The sequence below is a fragment of the Arachis ipaensis genome, chromosome B5 (assembly GCF_059453495.1).
Source record: "Arachis ipaensis isolate K30076 ecotype BB chromosome B5, ASM5945349v1, whole genome shotgun sequence".
Taxonomy (NCBI): domain Eukaryota; kingdom Viridiplantae; phylum Streptophyta; class Magnoliopsida; order Fabales; family Fabaceae; genus Arachis; species Arachis ipaensis.
The window spans coordinates 145,050,618-145,078,151 of NC_142440.1; the positions used below are offsets into that span (position 1 = coordinate 145,050,618).

At 33.6% G+C, this 27,534-nt stretch overlaps 1 pseudogene; it reads left to right on the plus strand.

Moving 5' to 3' along the window:
• The first annotated feature begins 10,309 nt into the window (after positions 1 to 10,309).
• LOC107641208 (guanylate kinase 3, chloroplastic pseudogene) lies at positions 10,310 to 14,553 on the plus strand (annotated as a pseudogene).
• The last annotated feature ends 12,981 nt before the right edge of the window (positions 14,554 to 27,534 follow it).

Genomic DNA, 27,534 nt, shown 5'->3' on the forward strand with positions numbered 1-27,534 from the left:
ATATTCTCCTAAATTTTAATTATCTGGATTTAACGGGATACGTGACATATAATCCTTTTATTTTTGGGTAATTAGAGTTTTTGTGGCATATAAACTGGAATTTGATCATGTAGCTTCTAATTGGAATTAATTGATCAAGGAATTGGAATGAATTTTAGAGGAGACTAGAAATGTCTAAGGAATTAGGGTCTAGTTACATATAGTTTGCCATAAATTAAATCCTACATGATTAAAATAGTTAGTAAGAAAAATTAATCCGAAAAAATAGATAACTCTGAAACCTTAACTGCTTTCTCAATATTTTATTCCTCACATATTCACCTGCCTGTCTTCAAACTCTTCTTTATTGTTTAATGCTTTTGAACTTCCAAACACTATTTTCTGTTTGTTTAACTAAGCCTATCAAACACTATTGTTGCTTAATCCATCAATCCTCGTGGGATCGACCCTTACTCACGTAAGGTATTACTTGGTACGACCTGGTGCACTTGCCGGTAAGTTTGTGGGTTATAAATACCGCACCAGCTACCTGCACTGAAAGAGGTAATACCTAATGCACATGTCAGAAACTGTGTGATGCATATGTGGGAGAATTTCATAAACCGATTCAAGGATTTATATATAAGAGAAATAGTGTGGAACTGTGCCAGATGCACCACCATCTCTGAATTCAAGTCAACAATGGAAAGACTGAAAGAAGTGAACAAGGATGCTTGGACCTACCTCATGAAATTTGATCCTGCTACCTGGGTTAGAGCATACTTTAGCCATGGTCCCAAAGTCGACAACCTAACAAACAACATGTGCGAGTCGTTTAACGCAAAAGTGTTGAATTATAGATGCAAGCCGATACTTACAATGTGCGAGGAATTACGGTGCTATGTGATGCGATGAATGGTGCAACACAAGAAACTGCTGGGGATTCATGAGGGGAACTCGTGCCAGTGCAGGAGAAAATGCTGAAGAGGCTCATCAAACCAAGTAACAAATGGACAGCGGAGTGGATTGGTGATAACGAGCACAAATGTTTTGAAGTCACGTACAAGGACTCCAAAGTTAATGTGGATTTGATCAAGCATAGCTGCTCGTGTAACAGATGGCAACTCAATGGTCAGTCAAAGCCTGAAGTTTTAATCATGCTGTGAATCTCAATTTCAAACATGCTGTGAATTTTAATCATGCTATGAATTTCAATTTTAATCTGGCTGTGAATTTCAATTTTAATCATATTGTGAATTTCAATTTCATACATGCTATGAATTTTAATCATACTTATGCCATTTTATTGTTGTCATACTGTTGTCTTGTTGTGAAGGGATATTGTATATTCATGCTATAGCTGCAGTAAGAAAAAGACATGATAATCTTGATGATTATGTGCATCCATGACTATGTATGGAGTCTATTAGAAAGACATACGAATACTTCATCCAGCCAGTTACTAGTGAGGAATACTAGACAAGGTCTGAGTATACTAAACCTGCTCCACCTGTTTTAAAAAAACCAATTCAATATCCCAAGGTGCATAACAGACAAAAAGACCCAGCTGAGGCTGTTATTGATTGTGATAAGTTAAAGAGGAGTTTCTTTGTCATGTGTAGCAAGTGTGGTGAGAGGGCACACAACTACAAGACGTGCAAAGGGGAACCATCCAACCCAAACTGGAAGCCAAAGATGAAAAAGCCAAGGAAGAAGGCCAACGAATGCCTCTCACTTGTGGTGCTTCCATTTTCACAGTCAGCCCCCAAGAAGAGGTAGTACTTAGTTACTCAGGGATGTAACTGTCCCCCCGATAATAAATTCAGGGGTTTAGTTATCTATCTTAAAATTACTTAGGGTTTTATCTGTCTCCTTTTTAATTCAGGTAGTACTTAGTTACTCAAGGATGTAACTGTCCCCTTGGTAATAAATTCAGGAGTTTAGTTGTCTATTTTAAAATTACTTAGGTTCTATCTGTCTCCTTTTTAATTCATTTGGGTTTCAAATGTCTTATTTTATAATATGCTTCATTGAGACTGTTAACACTAAATGGTATTTCAGACTGTGGAGCAAAGTCACCCTGCTGCAACCAACCCTCTTCATGCTGAACAAAATTTCACAGACCATTCATTTGCTAATGAGGTATCCTCTCATGGACTTTGGTGGACTTTTCTTGTTGTTTTTGATGCATTCATAATTCTTTCAACCTTGCTGCAGGGTAATCCGAATACAAACACTGCCCCTGCCCCGATGTCTGAGCAAGAATCTGGACCCTCAGTAGCAGTGGATGCGACACCATCAAGGCCTCCGAAAGCACCATTTAGGCCTCCAGCCCATTCTTCATCACGCCTTGCTCCTAGGCCTTTAGACCTAAGCAAACCATTAGGAGGAACCCTGTGGCAAACAAACCCTCTCTACCTGTACCACCTCCCCAGCCTGAACAACATCTGCCCTCTCCATAACAACCAACTACATCAGGAGCCTCTCTATAGACTTTGACAGCCCTCAACGGCTGTTTAAGTTCATTCCCACTCCAGAACTAAACAAGCCTAGTAGTTAACCCTACATGTTTAGACTACAGTTATGACATCAACATCTTCTTTAAAAATACTGTGATTTACAAAGCAACTCTTTTTGAAAATAATGTGATTGTATAGCTTGCAGGCTTAAGTTATGCCTTATTTTGGCAGTAGGCATGTTTAGACTTCTTTGATCACATTAACATCTCTTTCATGAGATTAATATATGCTTTACTTGTCTAATCAAATCTCTACAAATTATGCCATTAACTTGCTTAGGGCAATAGCTTCATACACATTTTTTCAGTACTTTGCTGGATATAGCATCGTTTAATACAACACTTTTTTTCGAAAAGCATACAACTCTTGAGAACTCATCCCAAATCTCATTACAGCATTTTTTCTGACCTACTTTTCCATTTTTCAGCCAATTTTGGCAATAACAGAAGCAAAAATTACACTAACCACTACAAAAATAACCAAATACACATTAACATTTTTCCTCCTCTCTAGATGCAACAGCTTCTTCTCCAAATCAGTTAGTCTCTGTTCCACTACCTTCTTCCTAAGATACATTTTCAGATCATCAACCTCGTTCTCAGTCATAAACTTTTCAAGAACTCTTATTGTTGAAACATGGTCATCCAGCCATAAGAAGAACTTGCAATGACTGAAATTTTTCAACCGCATGTTTATCATTCCAAAATAAAAATCACATAAACAAGCTTGTATAATCAAACTCACTAAAACAAAATCACCAACTTACCTTAAAGAATGGACATCCAAAGAACAATCTATTCGGGTTCGTCGTCGTCCTCGATTTGTATAATATGGCATACACTCCACATTTACACGTCAGAACAATCTCGTCTTTCTCCTCTGCAGCTTCCACACATTTAACGGTAGACGGCAGTGGAACACGTTGGGTGCTGGATGAAGCTCCGTCGCTGGCCATTGAACACTGCACAATACCACCACTCTCAACCTCTCATAGAAATGACAGCAGAAATGGCGACTGGATCCATTTGAAGACTTAGGGCACATCAGCAAAACGACATCGTCTTTCCATCCAGGGACGCATTTGTCCCTAACATCAATCCACCTTTACACCTGTACACTGTTACGGTGGTGGTCACCCATACAACGCCAACTAAGCGACACATCACCTGTCTCCGTTACGTCTAGTGGAGCATTTTGCACAGAAGGATCGATCCGTCATGCGTTTTGAATAGTAAGGGATATTTTTATATTTTTAGATCTTCAAGGACGAATTTGTCCACAAAATAAAAGTTCAGAGATTAATTTGTCCTTTTCTCTAAAAAAATTTGTTATAGTGTCAACCCTCATAATTACCATATAAAGGAAGAACAAAATACTTGAAAAAAAGGAGGAGAATAGATGTGCGAATAATGAAAAATCTTTAAAGAGACCTTCATATGTTCTGGTTATGCAAAATATGATTATAAAGTGGTTGAGAAATATAAAAATCGAGAACTAATGATATTAAATATTCAAGATAGTGTAGAATCAAGTATGATGGAGAAGTTGCAGAGAAGTATTATTGGCAAGTCAGTTTATTTTCATAAATGAGGATGACAGTATTTCTTGCTTATTTAAGGATTGGTATATCTTGTATGATGTAAAAATGATAGATCCATTTAATAGTTCTTTATTTACAATTCAATTGTAAATATGGAGGAGACTCTTCAACCATCTTTCTTGTTGAATTAATTTGGAGAAAAAGAGAGATAGTTAGAGAATGAATTATATAGAATAAGAAGGGTGTTAATTGAGATTAACGCTATGCCACTACATGTATGGAGTGAGAAAAATTTTGTAAAGTTGTGATGGTTTGGGATACTCTTATAAACTAGGACAAAAATTCTTTTCTAGATTAAAATTTTAAACCATAAGTGTTATGATGGAAATTATATAGGACCACTAATACAAGATAAAGTTCAGTTAGAAGTAAATGAATCAAAATATGAGTTATTTCTTAAAGAGAGGTGTGGTAATTTTCTAGTTGTTGATGACAACATTGTGAGAGAAAAAAAATAGACAAGAGAATGAATATGAAAATAAAAGACCTTTGAGAAGTAACAGCCAGAAATCGAATAGTCATGCCAAAGAGTTGGAGAAAAAAGATAACGAAGGAAGAAAGAGAAACAACATAATAAAGAAGTGGGCGCAGTTTTAGTTTATGATATGTTGATAGTCTCGTCTCGAGGAGAAGTCATATAGAATGATAGGTGTGAACTTCTAGATATACAAGATATGAAACTAAAAAATAGTATTCATAATTCAATTTTAACTAAAGACTTAGAAGATGATAGATATATAGATGAAATGATACAAGAAACCCAAATAAAATTTATTAGTGGCACAAGCTAAGGAGTAGTCCAAAAATAGATTGTAGTGGATCATAAAATAGATGATGATGAATCAGCATATACTCTTTTCTATCCACCAGGTTTTGAAAAAGCTATTAAAAATGAAAGTTTTTATAATGGGTCGGATAAGAGTAACAAAGCCAATAAGGGTAGGGTTAAATGCCGCAGACGCGGAGGAGGGGGGAGTCGAGGTCAATGAGACTTAAAAAAAGATTGAGAGTAGAAATTGATGCTAAAAAATGCTTGAAGAATAAGAGAACAAAGATAAATAGTTCTAGGAATAATAAAAAAAAAAACATAAAAAAATTTTAGCAAAAGAGAAGCATGATGGTTGCTAACTAAAAAAAAGTGAGACTAGCTTGGGGCGAAACCATAATAACGAAAGAAAAGATATAGGGGCTAAGATGAAGTTATCCAAACTTAGAAAATAGAAACTCAATTGAAGCTGAGTTATAGTGATAATGAAGCAGCAATAGTGTATTTTAGAAAAGAACTAGCTAAAACTGAAAAGATTGATGAAATATCTATTAGAACAAGAGAAAAAAGACTAATTGAAGCCAATAAAAAGGCATTAGCTAAAGATTTTATTTACATGAAAAATAAAGAGGCTCTTGCAAAAAAAAATCTTTATATAAGATTATTATTAGTTTAATTTGATTGGTGTATGTGTGAGAGATTAGAGATTATGTCCTTCTAATTTATTTTTTTGTGTTTCACCTATTATTCGTGAAGATTTTTAAGCCAAAACCTTCTCCCCCTCTTAATTTGAGTGATCAAGTCTTTTATCTTAAATTATCAAAAAAAAAATTTATCTATACTTTTTTTAAAATATAAACTAATAACTTTTATTTAGGTAATAAAAAAATTGTATACTTGAGTGTTTTAATTTTAAAAGTTAAAAATATATTAAAAAGTAGAAATACTTTTAAATTATTGCAAAAATACTTTCTAAAATTCACATATATTTTTAAAATTAAAAAATAACATAATTTATAAAATTTGACTAAAAAATCAATTATTTATCAACTAATTAAAATTTTAAAAAAAATATATTTATCTCAAAATTCACACTTTTACCTATGGTCCCTCTTTTCTCTCTTCTTCTCTACTAAAATCACATACTAAAAAGAATGTTTAAACCTTTAAAATTAATACCCTAAACCTAACAAACATAAAACAAAATTCTTAGAGCATTCAAATAAACATTCGAAACTTAATACTAGAAGAGTAGAAATACATCTAGAATCACAATAAAAGTAATATTTAAAAATGAGATACCACAAAATGTAGTTTCAAAATTTTTAAAATAAAGTAAAATTGGGAGAAAACAAAATACAAAATAAACAAGTATATTCGAAAGATGACATAATTTTTATAAATCAATCACTAATTCAATTTATGTTAGGTTAAATATTTACAAATTATAAAAATATTTAGTAACCAAAATAAATTAATAAAAAATAAATAATAAATTATTTTATTTAATAGTTATTAATTATGACATAATTAATAAATATTAAATAAAATAAGTTTTGATTTTTTTTCATCCTAGTATTACCGAAAAGTAAAAATCCTAAACCCAACACACATGCAATTATTCCCAAATCACCCAAACAGATATTTGAAACGTAAAACTAAAAGAATATCCAAAAATCCATTAAAAAAAAGTTTCGAAAGTAGAATATCTGTATTAGAATATTTAAAACTAAAATTCTGTCATTTTTATTTAAGTTAGGTTAAACATATAAATTAAAAATCCATAAATTTAACGTATATCTAGAATGAATTTGTTTACATGTATAGAATATTGAGATACAAAATTATATTTAATAAATAAAATATAGATCGAAATATTATATCTAAAAATATAATATTTTTATTATTTCTACTAAATTTTTATCATTATATTTTAATTCTTATAATTTTTTCTAAATTTTTGTTTGAAAAAATTAAAAATAAATTAAATTTTTATTATTTATTTTAATTTATCACTAAATAAAATATTTAATTTTTATTATAGTTGTAAAAATCGGACTGGACCGATCAGTTCGACCAAAAAACCAATAAACAGAACTCTCAACCGATCCGGTCTAATTTTCGAATCGTTTAAGGATAAAAACCGATCAAAGTCAGTAAGAACCAGTCAAAATCGGTAAAAATTGCTCAAAATCGATAAAAATCGGTTTAATCGAACCGCTAAAAAAAATTCTAAAATTAATAAAAATATGATTTGAACTTGAATCTTCTTTGTACCTACATGCTCTTCTTGTCAATAAAATATGATGTTTTTTATTATTTTACATACTAATTATTAATTATATAGTAAAAATGTACTATAATTTTTTTAGATATTATTTTAATTTTATACTCACTTATATTTAAATTAATTATATTTTTTATTATTCATAATTATTAATATAAATTAAATAGAAAATCAAATATTTTTATTAATTATAATATAATTATTTTTTATGATTATATAATATTTATTAATATTATTTTTTAATAAATATATATAGTATATAACAATATAATAATTACAAAATAATTAGTGAGTTATTAAAATAAAAAATATTTATTATGAAAAATATTAAAACTTTATATACTTATTTAATAATAATCATATTATAATTTATTGAAATTTGATTATTTTAAAATATTAATAAAAATATATATATTTTAAATTTTAATTTTAGATTTTTGATTATTTTATATTTTTTATTTATGTAAAATCGATTTTATCGGTTTAACTAATAACTTATCAGTTAAATTAATAAACTAGTAAATTAATAGTTTAACCATTTTAATTTTCGATTTAATTCTGACCACTATAATTTTTATATTTTATTATTAGTATTCAATCTTATTCTATTTTCGAAACCAAAATGCTCACAGTAAAAACAGGTAGGCAGCAACATGGTTGACTAAAATGAAACAAATTAAATGATGATAAATATGATTTACGTAAATAAAATAATTGGGAAGAAAGTTTATGCAAATACAATTTTACAAATTATCAGATGCAATTGCAACATTTCAATTTGTATGTAATTCGTTACACCCTGCTGTAAATTTTATTAACACGTAAACCACTACATTTTGTCGCAGATTATGAAGAAGTTGGCTTACTATATAAACCGCGAGAGTTTCTTCACATTGTGGTTGCTTGAAAAATGCCTATGTGTGTGTTTTGCAAAGGCGTTAGAGAAAAGAGAAGTGATTCCACCTCTGAACGCATGTTCAGAAGTGAAGTTAAAATTTGTTACTTCTGCGTTCATGTTCATAAACCGCTACAAGGCTCTTGGTGTTTCCAAACGTAAACCGCTGCATCCTGCCGTAGTTTACGTGTTAATGGAATTCGCGATAGGATGTAGCGGATTACATACAAATTGAAATGTTGCAATTACGTCTGATAATTTGTAAAGTTATATTTACGTAAGTTTTCTTCTTAATTGTTTTATTTGCGTAAATTGCCCAAATAATTATATTCAAAAGCGTGTTGTTAATTATTGTTGTTATGTGGGTCGGCCAAATTCACTGCTTGGAATATGAGAGCATTAGCATAACCGTACATTTTTTTTTTCGGTTTTTCATGCCATCTTTGAATTTGGTAGTATAAGGATTAATTTGTTGTATTATTAAATTTTAGAGTTAAGGACAAATTGGTCCCTAACTTTTTTTTCTCGGACATTTTCGTCCCCAAGGATTGAAAAATACATTTATGTTCTTGACCCTTCTAAAATGCGGACAAATTTACCCCTCCGTTAAAGTGACTCCGTTGGACTCAACGGAAAACGCTGATGTGGCTCCCGTGGCGCTGACCTGGCCGTTACGGGAACACACGTGGCATGTAACTTTTTAAAACAGGACATATTAGTCCTCTCACACCAAAACGTGTAGCTTTTCAAAACAGGACATATTAGTGCTCTCACCCCAAAACGACGCCGTTTCACCCAAATCCCCAATCTTTCACATTTATGAGCCAGCTTTGTTTTTGCCTCATTAGCTTCTTTCTCCAATCGAACAAGCCGAGTCCTATACTCCCCAGCCTTCTCTGCTTCAACTTTGGCAATTTGCATCTCTTTTTCTGCAGTTCTACTCTTCTTCGCTTCTATTGCCTTCAAAACTTCAGCTGCTTTCTTTCTCTCCTTCTCCAAGTTTTTCTTCTCCTTATCCGCCTTTTTCTTCTCTGCCTCCAGGAGCTCATTCAACCTACTGATTTCCTTTTCCTTATCAGCTATACAAGCTTGAAAATCAGGTTTCTGCCGAATCGCATCTAAAAGACACCCCTAGTACAAAAAAAATCCCATTTACTGTGGATAGTGATGAAATATGGAAAAAAAAAGGAAAAACAATGAAGAAACTTACAGTCTTCATGTAGGTAAGCTATTCCTCGAGCAGCCCCAGCTCCAACCTTGACTCTGGTAGGCCAATTTAAAATTGGTTTGTTTTCGCCTGTAAAAGTTGTAAATTACTCATTAAGCTATAGATAAAATTTTACATAGGAAGGTACCCATTATTAACGTAAATATTAATGAATACATATGGGGAAGAATCTTGTATATCTACTTGCAAGCTGCACAATCATTAAATATATAATGCATAATTTTTTCAAGAATAATGTACCTAGCATAGAATACCAATGTTTCTCAAAAAATGGTATATATTATAGCAAAACTTTGCACAATTCAATTATTACTTACTTTATAAAGCTGCCTATGAACATATTCCATTCACAGAGTACCACTTTAAAAATAATATATACAACTAAAATTCAAACTTCTTTGGAACAAAATAAAGTCCAGCAAGAATTGATTATCACACTTAAAATCGTTGTAATAAGCTGAATTCGTAACCAAAGCTACATACTTCATTCTCTAAAGATATTCTAGCATTACATTCTTTAAGCTTCTCCTCAGCGTCTGCTTTGGCTCGTGCTCGTTCTTCTTCACATTCTGTAAAAAAAACAACATTGCAATGTTCACTAATTACAATTTAATCCAATTTGTTTAGTGAATCCACTCACATAAATTCCACTACATATGCATAAAATTTTTATTCAGATTCACTACTCACATCCCAAAGAAAAAGGCACAAAAATAAAAAATTGAAAATAAACAAATAAATAACTTCGGTTGAGCTTCACATTTTGAGCCTGAACTTCATTGATTTTGGTTTCTAGAAGCTTCATAGCTTGGCGAAGAGCGTTTTGTAATTCTTGAAGGTTCGAACACTTCTTCTTCCACTGCCACAGAGAAGGAAAATAACTAAATAAATAAATAAAGAACTCGGCTTTGAATGACAAATAAAGCGAAAAAGAGAAAAAGAGAGGGTTTTACCGCTTCACAGTGGGAGCAAGCAGTGGTGAAAACAGGTTCGAATAAGTGATCTGCAGAGAGAGCCATTTGCGGCCAAGAGGGAATGGAGAAATGTGAGATTCTTCAATCCATAGCAGAGATTCTACACCACCGTTCTCTTCGTCCTTGGGGTAAGCGAGGGAATGGAGAGGGAGGGGAGTAGAGTGTGTTAGGGTAAGCGAGGGAGTGGAGAGGGAGGGGATGGGGCAAGGAGAGGAGGGGCAGCGTAGGTGGTGGTGGAAGAGGGACTTAGGGGGCAGGAGGTGGTTGGGGTTGGAGGTGGCTGAGGATGGTGACCTACTTCACCGTTTTTGTGGAAGGATTAGGGCTCATAAATGTGAAAGATTGGGGATTTGGGTGAAACGATGCCGTTTTGGGGTGGGAGGACTAATATGTCCTGTTTTAAAAAGCTACACATTTTGGTGTGAGAGGACTAATATGTCCTGTTTTAAAAAGTTGTATGCCACGTGTGTTCCCGTAACGACCACGTCAGCGCCACGGGAGCCATGTCAGCATTTTCCGTTGAGTCCAACGGAGTCACTTCAACGGAGGGGTACATTTGTTCGTGTTTTGGAAGGGTCAGGGACATGAATGTATTTTACAATCCTTGGGGATGAAAATGTCCGCGAAAAAAAAAAAGTTAGGGACCTATTTGTCCTTTACTCTAAATTTTATTTAAAAATTTTTGGTTAGCTAATAGATTACTATATATATATATATATAAGATAAAATTTAAATTTTTAACACTTATTTAAGCAGATTAATAGACTAACTATTAAACTATTTCAACTTGGTTAACTATTATTTTTTGAGACAAAACACTATAATAAGTCAAGGAGAATGAAATTTTATACAAATCAGCTAAATGGAAAGCTGATTCATGAATCCACCAATACACATTACTATATAGTTCGAATCAGTATGTTTCGAACTAGAATTACTCACACACGCTGCACATAGTAATTCGAATTGGCCAGATTCGAATTACTCATGATTTAATTCTGCCCATTCTTTTATTAAAAAATTAATAATTTAAAAATTAAAAAATATATATATTTTATTTCATGCATTAAAAAAAAGCTAACAAAATATTTAATTACGAGACTTCTTTAAAATATTAATGAGTTATCAATTCGAATTTCATACAATACTCTTTTGTCCATTTTTAATAGCTCATGAATATTTTTTTATAAATTTTTTTAATAAATTTATTTAAATTATACCACAAAAAAATATTTTATTCTATACAAAATAATTTAAAAAATGGCCTAAAAGATGTTAGGAGTACTATAAAAATTTGTAATGTCCTAATGACTTAGGACATTAAAGAAATACTCTACATAGTCAATAATAATTTAGAAATTAAAAAAATATAGTCATAACCAATATTTACCTAAATTACTAGAATATTACAAACTTTTATAGTACTCCGAATATTTTTTAAACTATTTTTTTAAAAATTGTTTTGCATAGAATAAAGGACATTTTAAGCCATTTTAAGCCATTTTCTATGCAAAACAATTTAAAAAAATGGCTTAAAAAATATTAGGAGTACTATAAAAGTTTGTAATATTCTAGTAATTTAGGTAAATACTGGTTATAACTATATTTTTTTAATTTCTAAATTATTATTGACTATGTAGAGTATTTCTTTCATGTCCTAAGTCATTAGGACTTTACAAATTTTTATAGTACTCCTAACATCTTTTAAGCCATTTTTTAAAATTATTTTGTATAGAATAAAATTTTTTTATGGTATAATTTAAATAAATTTATTAAAAAAATTTCATGAGCTATTAAAAATGAGCAAAAGAGTATTGTATGATATTCGAATTGATAGCTCACTAATATTTTAAAAAAGTCTTGTAATTAAATATTTTGTTAGTTTTTTTTAATGCATGAAATAAAATATATATTTTTTTAATTTTAAATTATTAATTTTTTAATCAATTATTAATTTTTTAATAAAAAAATGGGCAAAATTAAATAATGAGTAATTCGAATCTGGCCCATTCGAATTACTATGTGCAGCGTGTGTAGTGTAATTCGAATCACCCTGATTCGAATTACTGTGGGTGTAATTCGAATCAGGTTTATTCGAATTATAGTGTGTCTGCGTGTGTGAGTAATTCTAATTCGAAACATACTGATTCGAACTATATAGTAATGTGTATTGGTGGATTCATAAATCAGTTTTCTATTTGGCTTATTTGTGTAAAATTTCGTTTTTCTTGATTTATTATAGTGTTTTACCCTATTTTTTTGGGTGGTATATACAAAGGGCAGCCGAACCATTTATTTCATTTTGATTTTTTTTTTTTGGTGATTTATTTTATTCTAATCTTATTGTTCCTTGTCAACTGTCTCACATGTGGTTCTTAGTTGTCTAAAAAAAGAGCTCAATTTCAAACACAGCATTCTGGATGAAGGACTCACAATGAAGAGAATAAAGACTAATATATAACGGAAGAAAAAGGTCACATGTAATTTTCACATTTGACTAGGATCCCGTATCACAAATGATTTTTCAACCTACAATAATCTCATCTTTCTTACTCACTATATTCTATTATCACAAATAATATACCAAAATTGCATTAAAAAAAGCAAGTTTTAATTAAAAAAAATCCAAAAATTAACAAAAATCTGAAATAGCCGTTTATCGAAAAGATCTACAATTTTTTGCAACTTTGGTAGGTAATTAATCAGGATTGCAGCTAATTAGTATATGAACAATAAAATAAGTTCAATAGAAAAATCTAAATCCACACATCTCTTTTTTTTTATTTTTTTTAGAGAGAATGTAAATTTTAAATCTAAAACTAAATAAAAAGAAACATCTAAAATTTAAAAGAAATATATCTAAAACCAAATGAAAAAAAATCAAAATCATTACAAAAAGAATATAAAAAATCTAATCGAAAAAAACATTCGATACGTAATAAAAAAATTTAAAACCTAACAAAAAAGAGATATCCAAAATTATTTTAAAAAATTCAAAATCTAATAAAATAAGACCTCCAAAATTATTGGAAAAAGAATATACGAAAACTAAGAAAAAAACATCTAAAACTATTTAAAAAATATCCAAAATCTAAAAAGAAGACACATATAAAAACATCCAAAACATATAAAAAAGGCACATCTAAAACCTAGAAAAAAGAAATATCCAAAACAAGTAAAAAGAATAACCCAAAACTTATAAGAAGAAGACCGCCGTGTTCACAGTAAGAGGACTTCGAGAGTGATGGCGTAGCGTCACGGCAAGAGAAGTTACACCGGGAGGCGGCGGGATAGATGATAGGGGATAGAGGAAGAGGCGCAGCTCTGCGACGAGAAGAGTTGGAAGAGGGCATAATAGACACTACAAACATTAATAGCAATTCACAACAATCACAGTAGCAATATGGCAAAGTAATATAAGTGTATGTACTCTATTGACAAATGAAGTACTCGATTGATTTATAAGGCAAGAATCAATAAAACAGTATACCAATACCACCCTAAGCTCAAAGGAGGTATGCATTATCAAATAGCAACATAATAGCTATCCGGGTAAATACCTTATTTGGTCCCTGACCTTTTTTCCAAAAGACAAAGCGCATTTTAATCATCCCGAAACCTCAACCAGTCCCCTATCTATCTATAAAGTTGTACAAATTGACTCCTGTTCCTGGTTGATAAATAGTGGCCCATATGACGTGTTCAGTGAGGTGCCAGGTATCAATATCAATTTGTTAAAAGGACTAAAAACCCCCTCACCAAAACTTAAAACCTAACTACCCTTGACTCTTGCTACGGCTACCTTCCTCTTCTTCCTTTCTTTCCCCTTCTCTGTTTTTCAACTCCCCCTCTACCCACAACTGCTTTGTTCGCCGACTGCATCCCCTTATGTTTTCACCGCTGCTGGTTGTCTTGCTCGATTTCTCCTCTGGTGTATGGTGACTATAAGGGCGTGCCGAAGTTGCAGATCATAGAGTTCATGATGAAGCTTATGATATTATTCTTAGGGTTGATATACAGGGTGTGCAGACGCTGAGAAAGGTGTTGGAAAAATCGGCAGTGTTTATTTTTCTGGTGGCAGAGAGTGAGGCAGCAATGGTGGAGAGGTTGATAGATCAAAACACGGAGACGGTGGACTTGCTACTTGTGAGGATAGCGACAGCGAAAAAGAAGGTGAAGTACATGAAGAATTTTGATTATTGTGCGGTGAATGCGCAGGGAAAGCTTGAGAATGTGGTGAAACTTGTAGAGTCTATTATTGATGCTAAGAAAGCTAGCGTTAGACAGAGGAGTGCTGTCATATAGGTATTATTACTTTTTACTAAGCAAATATGCAATGCTTGTTTTCTTGCTTGTGTTTTGTGTTACTAATATTGTGATTCCTATGTTATGTGAATTCCAGAATGCACCATAAAAATTTGTAGAGTTTGATCTATTGTGATTTGCTATGTTAGGGACTGGATTCTCTATAGTGAGCTCAATGAGTTGTTTGCACAGGTTGTAAAGGTGTATATATGATTGATTGATGGTGGTTATAAAGATGGCATAATGGAAGAAGAAAAAAAAAAAGAGGAGGAAGAGGAAAGGATGAGGAAGGAGAAAAGAGAGGTTGGTTCGGCGATGGTGGTGCTGCAGTAATGATCATGAAGGTGAAGTTTGATGATGATAGTGATGGAGATGATGGTGGCCGAAGAGAAAGGAGAAGAAGAGGAGGAAGAAAAGGGGGAAGAAGAGGAGAATTTTTTATTTTTTATTTTTTGGCGAGGGAGTTTTTAGTTCATTTAACAAATTGGTATTGATACCTGCCACTGTGACATGACACATCAAATCTCACCAGACACGTCAGATGAGCCACTATTTATCAACTAGGAACAGGGGTCGATTTGTACAATTTTTTAGATGAATGAGTGCCTGGTTGAAGTGCGCTTTGTGCCTCGAGAAAAAGGTCAGGGGCCGGATAGGACATTTATCCTACCTATTATTTTCTTATACTCTAATTCCCTTTTTATATCACAACCCATATTCCAATCTGTTGTAACTAACTCTGACCTCAACACAAGCTAATAATTCTCTGTGACGCACTCCTATTTACTTCTCATAGTCTTTCATCCATATGGGTGGTTTCCTTACCCTTTTGTTACTTGAGTTATTTTGCATAATGGCTTCATTAGGCCCATCCTCTTGTTTCTCTTGGGCCTCAGTATTGACATTACTATTACTTTTCGCATCAATTACTCCCCCCAGGATAATGACCTTGTCCTTAAGGTCCTCAGCAGGATAAATCTTCACCAACTCAAACCAACTGACCCAAGTTGCTTTAACTCTTGGTGTACCTTGCCACTCAACTAACACTTGGACAGTTTGAAAAACATCGTCGAGTAGCCTATATATGCTTACTATTAATGATCGCAGCTGTAAGTGGTTCAAAAGGTAGAGAGAGGGGAAGGTCAACGGTAGTCCCAACCATAGCCAGGTCCCTTTTAAATTCCTTCAACAGCAAGACATGAAAAATTGGGTGTATAGCACTGCTGATTGGAAGTTCCAGCTTGTACACGACAACTCCTACTCACTGCAGCACCTTAAACGGCCCATAAAACCGCTTAGCAAGATTTAAGTTACCCTGAGCTACCATTAAGCTTTGCCTATACGGCTGCAGCTTCAACAGAACTCGGTCACCAACATTGAACAATTTCTCTCGATGATGACTATCAGCTGGGCGTTTCATTTGATTCTGTGTCTGTTGGAGGTAAAACTTCAGTTCCATATCAAGAGACTCTCGCACTTGCAGCAAGTCATCTACATCCTTAACTAAAGATGAGTGATGCACATACCCTGGAATGGTTTGGGTTGGAAACCCATATAGTGCTTCATGTGGAGACATCTCAATTATGGTGTGAAACAAGTTGTTATAACAAAACTCAGCCCAATTGAGATAAACTGACCATTTTGTAGGGTGGGCATGGGTGAACACACGCAAGTATTGTTCCAGCATTCGGTTTATCAATCTCAGTCTGACCATCAGTCTGCAGATGATACATTGTACTATAGAACAGCTAAGTACCACAATTCATGAACAATTCCCACTAGAAGTGACTTAAGAAGAGAGGGTCTTTATCGGAGACAATAGTGGCAGGAAATCCATGATATCTTACCACTGAATTAATGAACTTCTAAGCAACCAGTTTGGTTGAGAAACCTGTCTTCAATGGAGCAACCCAGGCAATCTCACTGAATCTATCCACGACAACAAGTATAGTAGTAAAGCCATTAGAGTTTGGAAGCTTAGTGATGAAATCCAAACTGATGTCATCTCATGGTTTTGCAGGAATAAGAAGGGGTTGAAGGAGACCTTGTGGTTTGGCAGCAATATACTTCGTGCATTGACATTTGATACAACGATCGATGAAGCGGACAATATCTTAGCGCATTCCAGGCCAAAAGAACAGTTCACTCAGCCCCTTGTAAGTTTTCAAAAAGTCGCCATGATCCGCTGTTAGGGCAGAATGAAGCTGGGTTAAGAGAGTAGTACGCAAATTAGCAAAATTTGGCGCCTAAATTTGCCCTTTATACAGCACTAAACCATCCTTAAACACATAATCGGAAGGCAAGTTGTCATTCCTCAAGCGTTCTTGAAGTTGTAACATCTCCTCCATCTTACTATTGGCTCTCAATAATTCAGAAATGAGTTGAGATTGTGCCGCTGTGAATGCTTGGAATCGTGGATAGATGACTTCCTCCTCTTGGCGGGATAGGGCATCGGCTACCTTGTTGAACTTGCTAGGACAATATTCAATCTCAAAGCCATACCCCAATAACTTTGAGAGATAGTGCTGTTGTTCAGGGGTAAGGATGACTTGAGTCATGGGCTCCCTTAACCATTGATGATCGGTCTTGATCTGGAACCTCTTATCTAGCAAATAGTGCCGCCATTTTGTGACTACTTGAGTGACGGTATAAAGTTCCCGCACATAAGCAAATACTTGTTCTAAACGCACCCCTAATTTCTTGTTGAAGTAGGCGATAAAATGACCACCTTGAGATAGAACCGCGCTAATACCAGTGCTAGAAGCATCAATTTCTACCACAAAAGTTTGGAAGAAGTTAGAGAGTGCCAAAACAGGGGTGTTAACTATCAGTTGCTTTGAATGGTGAAAGCCTGATCAACAGATATGGTCCATTAGAAGACATTCTTTAATAACTCAGTCAAAGGGAAGACAAGTTGAGCATAATTGGCAACAAATTTTCTATAGTATCCAGTCAATTCGAGGAAGCCCCTTAATTGTTTCACTGTGGTGAAAACAGGCCAAGCTAAGATTGCATCAATCTTTGTAAGATCTACCTTTACTCCTTCCCTAGCAATTACATGTCCCAAGTACTCAACTTGTTGTTGTAAGAATGCACATTTTGACTATTTGGCAAAGAAATGGTTCTCCTGTAAAACTTGTAAAGTTTGAGCCATATGCCTCATGTGCTCTTCATGGGTCTGACTATACACCAGTATATCATAAAAAAACAGCAATAAACCGTCTCAAGTAGGGTTGGAAGACTCGGTTCATGGTTGCTTGGAATGTGGAGGGCATATTAGTGAGGCCAAATAGCATGACCACAAATTCATAGTGGCCCATATGAGTCCTGAATGCCATCTTGTATATGCCCTCTTCCTACATTCTAATCTGATGATAGCCGCTCTTTAGATCAATCTTGGAAAAGAATTCTGCCCCATGTAACTCATCAAGTATCTCTTCTATGGTTGAAATTGGAAATTTATCTTTCACAGTGATTGCATTCAGAGCTCTGTAGTCAACGCAGAAACGCCAACCCCCATCTTTCTTCTTCACAAGCAGAACCGGGCTTGAAAAAAGCACTTTAACGATCACAGATCACACCGGTTTGTAACATCTCAATCACTGACCGCTCCATTTCTACCTTCTGAAAATGTGGATATTTGTAAGGTTTAATGCTCACCGGAGTTGCACCTGGGACAAGATGGATTTGATGATCAATAGTTAATTGTGGTGGGAGTTGTGTGGGTTCTTCAAACACCTCAAAAAAATTCCCCTATAATCCTTTGAACATCTTCATCAATTACTGCTCGAATTGATGCTAGTGATGAACCCTTGACCTCCAATTGAAACAAAGAGGCAATATGATGACTGCTATGGAGTTTCTTCAATTCTCTGAAATTTAATTTTGCCTTTCGTAATAAGTGTTCGCCTTTAAATGTGACCCATCTCCCTAGTACCTTGAAATTCATGAACAAGTCGATATAATTAATATGGATAATACCCAGCCGCATCATCCAATGTACTCCTAGAACCACATCTGTGCCTTTTAGGTCCAGTACATAAGTGTCCATAGAGAAGTTATACCCTTGTACCAATAAAGAAAAATCTTGGCATTTAGTTGCACAATTAATAGAATCACCATTGCCCACTATTACCTGAAGTGTTGGAGTCGGGGTGAGGGGCAAATTGAGCTTCCTAGCAATTGACTCTTTGATAAAGTTGTGGATGCTGCTACCATCAATCAAAATCAGCAAGGGTCGATTGGCGTGTGCCCCTTTCACGCGCAGAGTCTCGGGGTGGAACTCCCCGACAAGGGCATTGAGACTGATTCGTGGAGGTTGTTCCTCCTCGTCGTGTCCCGCATCCTCCAAATCAGAGTCATTCTCCTCTTCAGGTGTTCCAGCAGTGCCATGTAAGAGCTCTTAGAGTTTCTCTTCACCTATGAGGAGCTCATAAGAAGCCTTGCAGCAATGCCCCTGGCTGTAATGCTCATCACAATAATAACACAAGCCCTTCTCCCTTTGTGCTCGAATATCTGTGCTGATTAGTTTCTTAAATGCCGGTAGGTTTATTTTTGGTGTTGGAAAAGAAGAGGGTGTGTTAGCAGATGCTATGGAGCTCGTGGCAGGGGTAGTCACTGGGTGAGAACTCTATTGGGACATAAACCGGGGCGGGTTCTGGGTTGGGGCCTTATTGCTACCATTCCTAGATAAGCTCGGCATTGTTGCGTTCTTTTGCTCATGGAGTTTAGCAATGGAAACAGCCTGGACATATGATGTGGGTTGGGCTAGGAGCAATTCACATTTGAGCTGGTCTTGGAGTCTAACAACAAAGAGGGAGATGATCTACTCTTCATTCTGCCCATTGACCCTGTTAGTTAATTCTTCATATTGGTTCTGGTACTTCTCAACCAATCCACCCTGCTTCAATTTTTTAATGATGGTGAAAGGGCCATAAAAGAGATTCTTTCCAAATCTGACTGTTGGTGCTTCTTGCTAGCGCTTCCAGAAATGTGTCCCAGTTGTAGATGATGCTGTTGTTAATGCCCATCGATACGATGCATATGCTACCCCTACCAAATGAAATGATAACACTTAAATTCTCTGCTCCACGGGTATTTCGAACGTCTCTAAATATTGACGGGCGCAGAAGACCCAATCTTCCACTGAGTTAATAAAAATTTAATAATTAATCATTTTTGTCGAACAAAATTAATCTTTTGTGGATACAATATTAATTTTTTATTTTTTTATAATCAATTGTCATTGTTCGAATTTTTTATAGTTAGAAATGACTATTTCCACTATTGGAATGGATAAAAATAGATACATATTGCGTTTTATCCAAAAATCTTTTCGAAAAATATGCACCCAATCAAGTTGGAGTGAGGTAGGTCCTTGCAGATATGAGTAATAACCTAAAGATGTCAACTTGTCATTTTTTTTTATAAGATGAATTTAACCATTTCCGATCTACAAATTTCATCCATTACTTAATTCTTACCAAGGTTTGAATCTATACGCAGCATATTAAAAGATAAAAAAGTTATCAGGTGTATCCGAGAATATCGGTGTTCCAATTATTTTAACCGTTAATCTTAATTAATATATATTATATATATTTTTTATAATTCAGATCAATGATTAAAATAATTGGAACACCGATATTTCTGGTAAATAATTGGAACACCGATATTTCCGGTACACCTGATAAGCTTCGTAAAAGATATCATATTTTACCACTCAATAAAAACCTCAGCTCCGAGGCCATTCTATTTTTTTTGTCCATAGTATTAAAATGGGGTTAAAAGTTAAAAGTCTGATGCCATCCTAGTTAACATCTTGCTAGTATGTTAGCCATGAGGCCTATTGTGACACGTCACTAATAATTTTTTGCTATGTACGTCACTAATATGTTTGCACCCAGTCTTTTTTGGTGCTTATGTTTGCACCCATATTGAGTTTATTCTTCAGTGTGCACAAATGTAACTCCAGCCCAGCCCATCCATTTTAGATATAGGACTTCCTTAATTAATTTATTAACAGTCCCGTCCGGAAAGGAAAAACTGAATTTATTAACGGCCAAGAAAAAAAAACACTTTATTCTTTTCAATTTATTGAAAATTAAATAGAAATTTGACAAGTATAGTGCAATAAATGTCATTATTTCCAAAATAAAGTGAAAACAACTTGAATTTCCAAAACTCTTTATATATATAGTAGATGATTCTCTAATTTTAACATGATTTTGTTCTTGTACAGAAATATCTATTATAGACAACAAATTAGTTACTTTGACATAAAATAGACTCAGTTATTAAGCTTAACGTGGATGACAATTTCTTCAGGAACTCGGTTGGTTTTATCTTAAGAAATCAATTTTCTAAAGTGTTAAAATTTGATGCTCTTTTGTTAGGCATATACTTATGCTAGAAAAAAGGGTATATATACTTGTATCGTTATTGATACCAACCCAATTTAAGTATGAAAATATACAAGATTTAAATGGAATTATTTCTGATATTTTGATTTTGTTACATCGTCTTTGATGGTCTCTCTTTTTTATATGCCTCATTAGATAAATATAATAGTTAAGGTGTTTAAGATTTAACATAATTCAAAATCTGTTTCAGATTCAAGACACATTTTTTTGAGTTTGGATTTATTATTTTTATTTAGTGTTATTTTCGAACCAAATTTGAGTTATACTTTGCGTTACCAGGTCCGGCCCAAAATTGTTTTTATAAACAAAAATTATTTTTAAATGAAATTAATAATATTATATTATATTTTTATATTTTAATTAATATTTTCATATTATATAGTATTGTTTTTTTAAATAATTTATTTTGATATAAATATAATATAATATTTGTTAAATTTATTAATTTTTAAAAATAAAACTTTATTAATCTAGTATATAAATTTTACAAATTTATACATACTAATTTTATATCGAATCGATCCAGTTTAATTCAGTTTATTTTAAGTTTTATCGGATCGAATAAAAATAAATTTGATGTCTTTTTGAGTTGAATCTGAATCTAATTAAACTCGGTCCAATTTAATCTATGGACACCCATAATAATAGTCAATAAATTAGTTAAATAAGTACTTTAAAGAGCGAGTGATTGTGATACTTCGTTTTACTATTTGTGTTTTATTTGTTTTCTAAAAAAGAAAAATATATGGATTATGTGTATAGATGCCATACAATAAGATTGAGACAAATTCTGATTAGACGAGAATGAATCAAGATTGTGATTTGTGATGACAGTGATAGACAAGTCGGCACAAAGATGATTATTATGATGATGATATGCTTTGAAACATGAAAGCGTGATTACCGGTGACTACTACATAATGTAAAGCAACCAATTCAAAAATTGAGCTCTCATGACAAATACATAATTCCAAATTGATGAGCTTTGCTTTCTCTAAAGATGTTTCTTTTTATTAAAGATTTATATAAATATTTATATAATTGTGTATCTTTATATTAGTAAAAGTATATAATTTTTAAATTTATCATTTAAAAAATATCTAATGCATAAATCTAATTAAATATATATTAAAATTAATTTTTTTTAATAATCTTAATCTTATAAGTCTGTAACTATAACTGATTTAACAAATTTGGATTAGTTAATCGAGTAGTTAATTTACTCATTTATTTAAATAATTATTGAGAGTTTAAATTTTATCTTTTATATGTAATAATTTATTGGCCAACAATAAACTTTAAATAAAACTCAGATTTACAACAAATTAGTTCTTAATTTATTCAACTAAAAAATATCGTAGAAAACAAAAAAAACTATAGCTGATTTGTTCTAAAAAGAACATTATCATATATATTGGAATATAAAATATTATTATCCATAATGAAGTATAGAACATTATCAATTATCGAGACATGGGTTTCGATAATGAATTTTCACTATTTAGTAAGTGAATTAAGTAAATAATATCTTATTATTATTTAATTCAAAACCTTCATTTATAAATAGATTCTAAAAAGAAAAGTTTTAACACACTAATAATATAACACATAATAGAAAACATATATGTAGTTACTTATTTCAAGTAGTCTTTTAATTTCTTTAAAAAACATATTATGTATATAATATTAGTGTAAAGGTGTTGTGTTATTTGAGTGACACATATTAAAAATTAATAATAAATTTTTTTCTTTCTCCTATAATTTTCTAGCTCTATTTTCATCCATCTTAATTCTATGACATAACTTTCTTTTCTTTTCTTTATTTTTAACAGATAAAAAGCTAGTCAAATCAAAATTCTATCTTCTTTAACCTGCTGATAAAGCAAACGCAAGTCTATATGACCCAAATTTTCAAAGAATATATAAGATGTAAAGTGATAGGAGTGCTTAAGTTTCAATAACAGCTTTTAGTTGAGTTAGTTAGAATACAACTAGTAAGCTTTGTTTTAAGTAAATATAATTAGCCTTGTGTTGAGATAGTTAGCTGTTGAATTAGAATTAGTTAGTGGCTGAAAGATTCCAGAGACCCTTGCACTAAGTTGCAACTATAAGTAGCAACACTCATTGCTACATTACCACTTTTTCATAATATAATCCACATATTCACTTTTCTTGTTCTCTTCTTCTCTGAACCTTCTTCTTCAACTCTTTGGGTCTTAAATCTAGGTTCTTGATACCCTTCATGGTATCAGAGCCGATGGTACCACAACTTCTGTAAAGGTCTAAGAAAGCAGATCTAATTTAGTTGAAGTTCAACTACAATGGTGCAAGAGTTTACAACAACACTGATTTCAATGAAATTGGATGAGGATAACTATCTACAGTGAAAAGAGTGAAAAGACCAGATAGAATCAACAATTGAAAGAAATGACATGCTGAATCACATCATGGGAGAAGAAATACCCCTGCAATTTCTAGTCTCAGAGAATGGTGGAGCTGGTACAGTGAATCCTGAGTTTCAGAAATGGGAAAGGAAAGATGCACTCCTCAAGTCATGGTTGTTAGCTTCAATGAGTAAACCGTTCACAACAAGAATAGTTAGATGCACTATACATGTCAAGTTTGGAAGAGGTTGGAAGATCATTTATCCTCTCAGATCAAGGCCAAGGTGATGCAGCTAAAGAACAAGTTGAGCACCATTCATATTGGTGCTTCTGTTACTGAGTATGTACTGTCAATAAAAGGAACCATAGATGTGTTAGCTTCTGTAGGAGAGTCTAGAAAAGAAAGTGACCATGTGAATGCGATCTTGAACGGTTTGACTGAAGAATACTCTTCAATGATAACCTCTATTTTAACCACAAGGTATCAAGGTATAACAGTAGGTGAGTTAGAAGCCTTACTTTTAGCACATGAAAGCATGTTAGCAAGATTTTGGAGACTAGAAGCTTTTATTCGAGCTAATCTAGCTCAGCACTTTCAATCTAGACAAAATTAGATGTCAAGAGGTGGATTTAGGGGTGATTTTTGAGAAAAAGGTGGCCGGCTGTATAGAGGAGGCAAAAGCTCATATACATGTGATAAAATGGTGTAAAATCATATAATAGAAGTAGAGCACCACAAGCTCAATCCTCTTTTGGCTATGGAAGGGGGCAGTATGGAAGAGAAAACTATAGTGATTCAAGAAACTATGAGGATTCAAGAAGCTACAGTCAGGGAAAAAATTACATGGGAGAAAGATCTCAAATTGATTAGCCATAATGTCAAGTCTATGATAAAATAGGCCACACAGCGAAGACATGTTGGTACAGGTACGGTGAGGAACAGTATGATACAGGCTACAATGAAAAAGGCTACAACAATCAGGTATCTCAATCCAAGGCTAATTATAGCAATGTGCTGTCAACTCCAGCAACCATTCAGGATCTAAATTGGTACTTGATTCAAGTGCTACACATTACATGACACATGATGAGCAAAATCTGATGGAAAAATAGGAGTATGAAGGAGATGAGCAAGTTGTGATAGGCAACGAAACAGGTTTGCAAATCAATTTTATTGGTAATTCATGTTTTAAGTCTAATTTGAACTCTAGGTTATTTTTTATGAGAAAATTATTGCATGTACCTGAAATCACTAAGAATTTGATGAGTGCGTATCAATTCTGCTATGTTAACAAAGTAATCTTTGAATTCCATGCTGATAAATATTGTTTAAATCACAGGAAAACAAGGAAGTTGTTCTTCTAGGAAATGTTGATAGGGGAATTGTATAAATTTGTCAAGTTCATCACTTCACACATACTAGCAGCTTATGTTTTTTCATTGAAAAGCTTGAATCAGCTTCTTCTCTGGCATACTAGATTAGGACACCTAAATAAAAGTGTCATGTCAAAAGTTTTTAGTGCTTGTAATTTTTCTTTTACAATTGATAAACTAGAATGTCTAGCTTGTTGTATTGGCAAAATCGCATCAATTACCCTTTTCTGCTTCACAAACAGTGTACACAAAACCATTAGAACTTGACAGATATTTGGGGCTCAGCATATCTGACAATAATGGAAATTGATATTTTGTGAATTTCATTGATGCATTCTTGAAGTTTACTTTAACATATCTTCTTAAATCTAGAGCTCAACTTAAATCGGTCTTTAATCACTTTCACCAAATAATTGAATTGCAACTAAACAAAAAACTAAAGATGGTACAAAGTGACAATGTGGTTGAATATGTTGGTTTGTCAAAGATTTTGCAGGAAATAGGAGTATGTCACAAGTTCTCTTGTTCGCATGTGAATCAACAAAATAGCTCAGCAGAAAAGAAACATAGGCATGTAGTTGAAATGGGACTAACATTGTTGGCTGAAGCTTCAATGCCTACCAAATTTTGGGGAGAGACATTTACAACAGCAGCCAAGTAAATCAATGTGTTACCTACATCAGTTTTACATGGATAGTCATCTACAGAGAAATTGTTTGGGAAGAGACCTCCCTATGAGAACCTAAGAGTGTTTGGGTGCTTATGCTTTCCTCACCAAAGAGCATTCAACAAGCACAAGTTGGATTTTAGGTTATCAATGTGTACATTTGTTAGGTGTGGTACAGCTCAGAAAGAGTACAAATACCTCACTCAACAAGGGAATATTATTACAACTCCGAATGTAGTTTTCTTTGAAGACAATTTTCCTTTTGAAGAAGCAGCAAAGTAGGGACAGATGCTAGATGATCCAAGCTCAACCCCAGCAGTTTTAATGATGCTTAAAATTCCTTCAATTAATATTGATGATAGACAACAGAAGCAACAACCCAGTTTAGACTCAAGATAGCAGCACCAACAATTAGTAACAAGAGTTCATCAGTAGCAGCATGACATAGTCTTGAGACACCAACAGCAACAAGTAGCACAAGTAAGTGAAAACAGGCAGCAACAGTAGGGTAGTTCAGTGTCAAGTTCATAGCTCTAATGGTTCCAAGAATTCCCTTAATCAACATTAATTGACAGCGGCAACAACAGCAGCAGTTAGAAAGCATCTCTAACATCATCAGATAGCAACAACAGCATCAACAATTGAACAATTATGCAAAATATAGACAGCAACAACACCAACAACATTTCATTAATTCAGCAAACAATAGGCAGCAGCAGCACCAGTAACATTTCACTAATTCAGCAACTAATCCAGCAAACAATAGACAACAGCAGCACCATCAACATTTTGGGGAATTTTCTGATAGAATCAGCAATTAATGTTCAACAGTAGCAACAACCACAATTGGCAAACTCAGCAATTAGTGTACAACAGCAGTAACAACAATAATTAAACAATTCAACAGTCAATTCACAACAATAGCAGCCACAACAATTAATAATCAGTCCACAACAGCAGCAGCAGTACCAATTGAACAATTCAACAGTCAATACACAACAGTAGTAGCCACAACAATTAATCAATTCTGCTAGGGCTGAACATGGATCGGATAATATCCGCAGATCCGCGGTATTTATCCGCATCCGATCCGCAAATTGTGGATATTATCCGATCCACACCGTCATCGGATTATCTGTGGATCCGCACACTTAATAAATAAATAAATATATAATTAAATAATATATATAGCTAACTTAAAAAAATCAGAAACCCTATTCTTAACCCTAAACATTTCAATACGGCGCTATACCCTCACTGTGATCTCTTTCACTCATCTCCCTCGCTATGCTCCTCTCACAATCGCACTTCTCAAACAAATCCATGTCTAATATGCTCATCAGTGACCATCACCGGCATTCACCTCTTCTTCATCCTCTCACAATCACGTCGTCTCCTTGCCGGTCTCTCAGCTTCGTTGCCTCGCCGTCTCACAGCCGTCTTCTCTTCTCTTCCTTGTCGCTCCACCTCTCCGTCTCTGTTCTCGCCTTCATCGTCTTCTGTTCTTGTCGGAGCTACCTGGTGTCTTCTGACTTCTGTGGTGTGAGTGGTGCTGGCTGGTGCAGCTGTGATGCTCCTCTGTCGTTGCTACCTTCATCGTCTTCTCTTCTTGTCGGAGCTACCTGGTGCTATTGTGGAGTGCTTCGTTCATCAAGTGATTTTTTTTGTTAATTTTTTATATGAAAATTGTTATACTGAAAAGAAAAAATCTTTTCTATTATGAGAATAAGGTGCTGTTGTTCATAAGTTTAATTTTTTTTTGAAAAATAATTTTACTTCTTCAATTGTTAAAAGGTTTGAGTTGCTGCTGTTATGATTTTATTTTATTTTTTAATAATTAGATATCAATGATCATATCTGACCCTTGAGTTGTTGTTGTAATGGTTTAATCTTTTGTTATTTTAAATATATATAGTTTTAGTCCAAATTTGCGGATATATCTAATATCCGATCCGATCCTATCCGCAAATATGCGAATCGGATAGGATTGGATCTGAGTGCGAAAAGTGCGAATATCGAATCCGATCCGATGAAGTTTGTGCAGATCGGATAAAAAATTTGAGCATATCCGATCCGATCTGATCCGTGTGCAGCCCTAAATTCTGCAATCAGTCCACGACAACAGTAGTAGCAA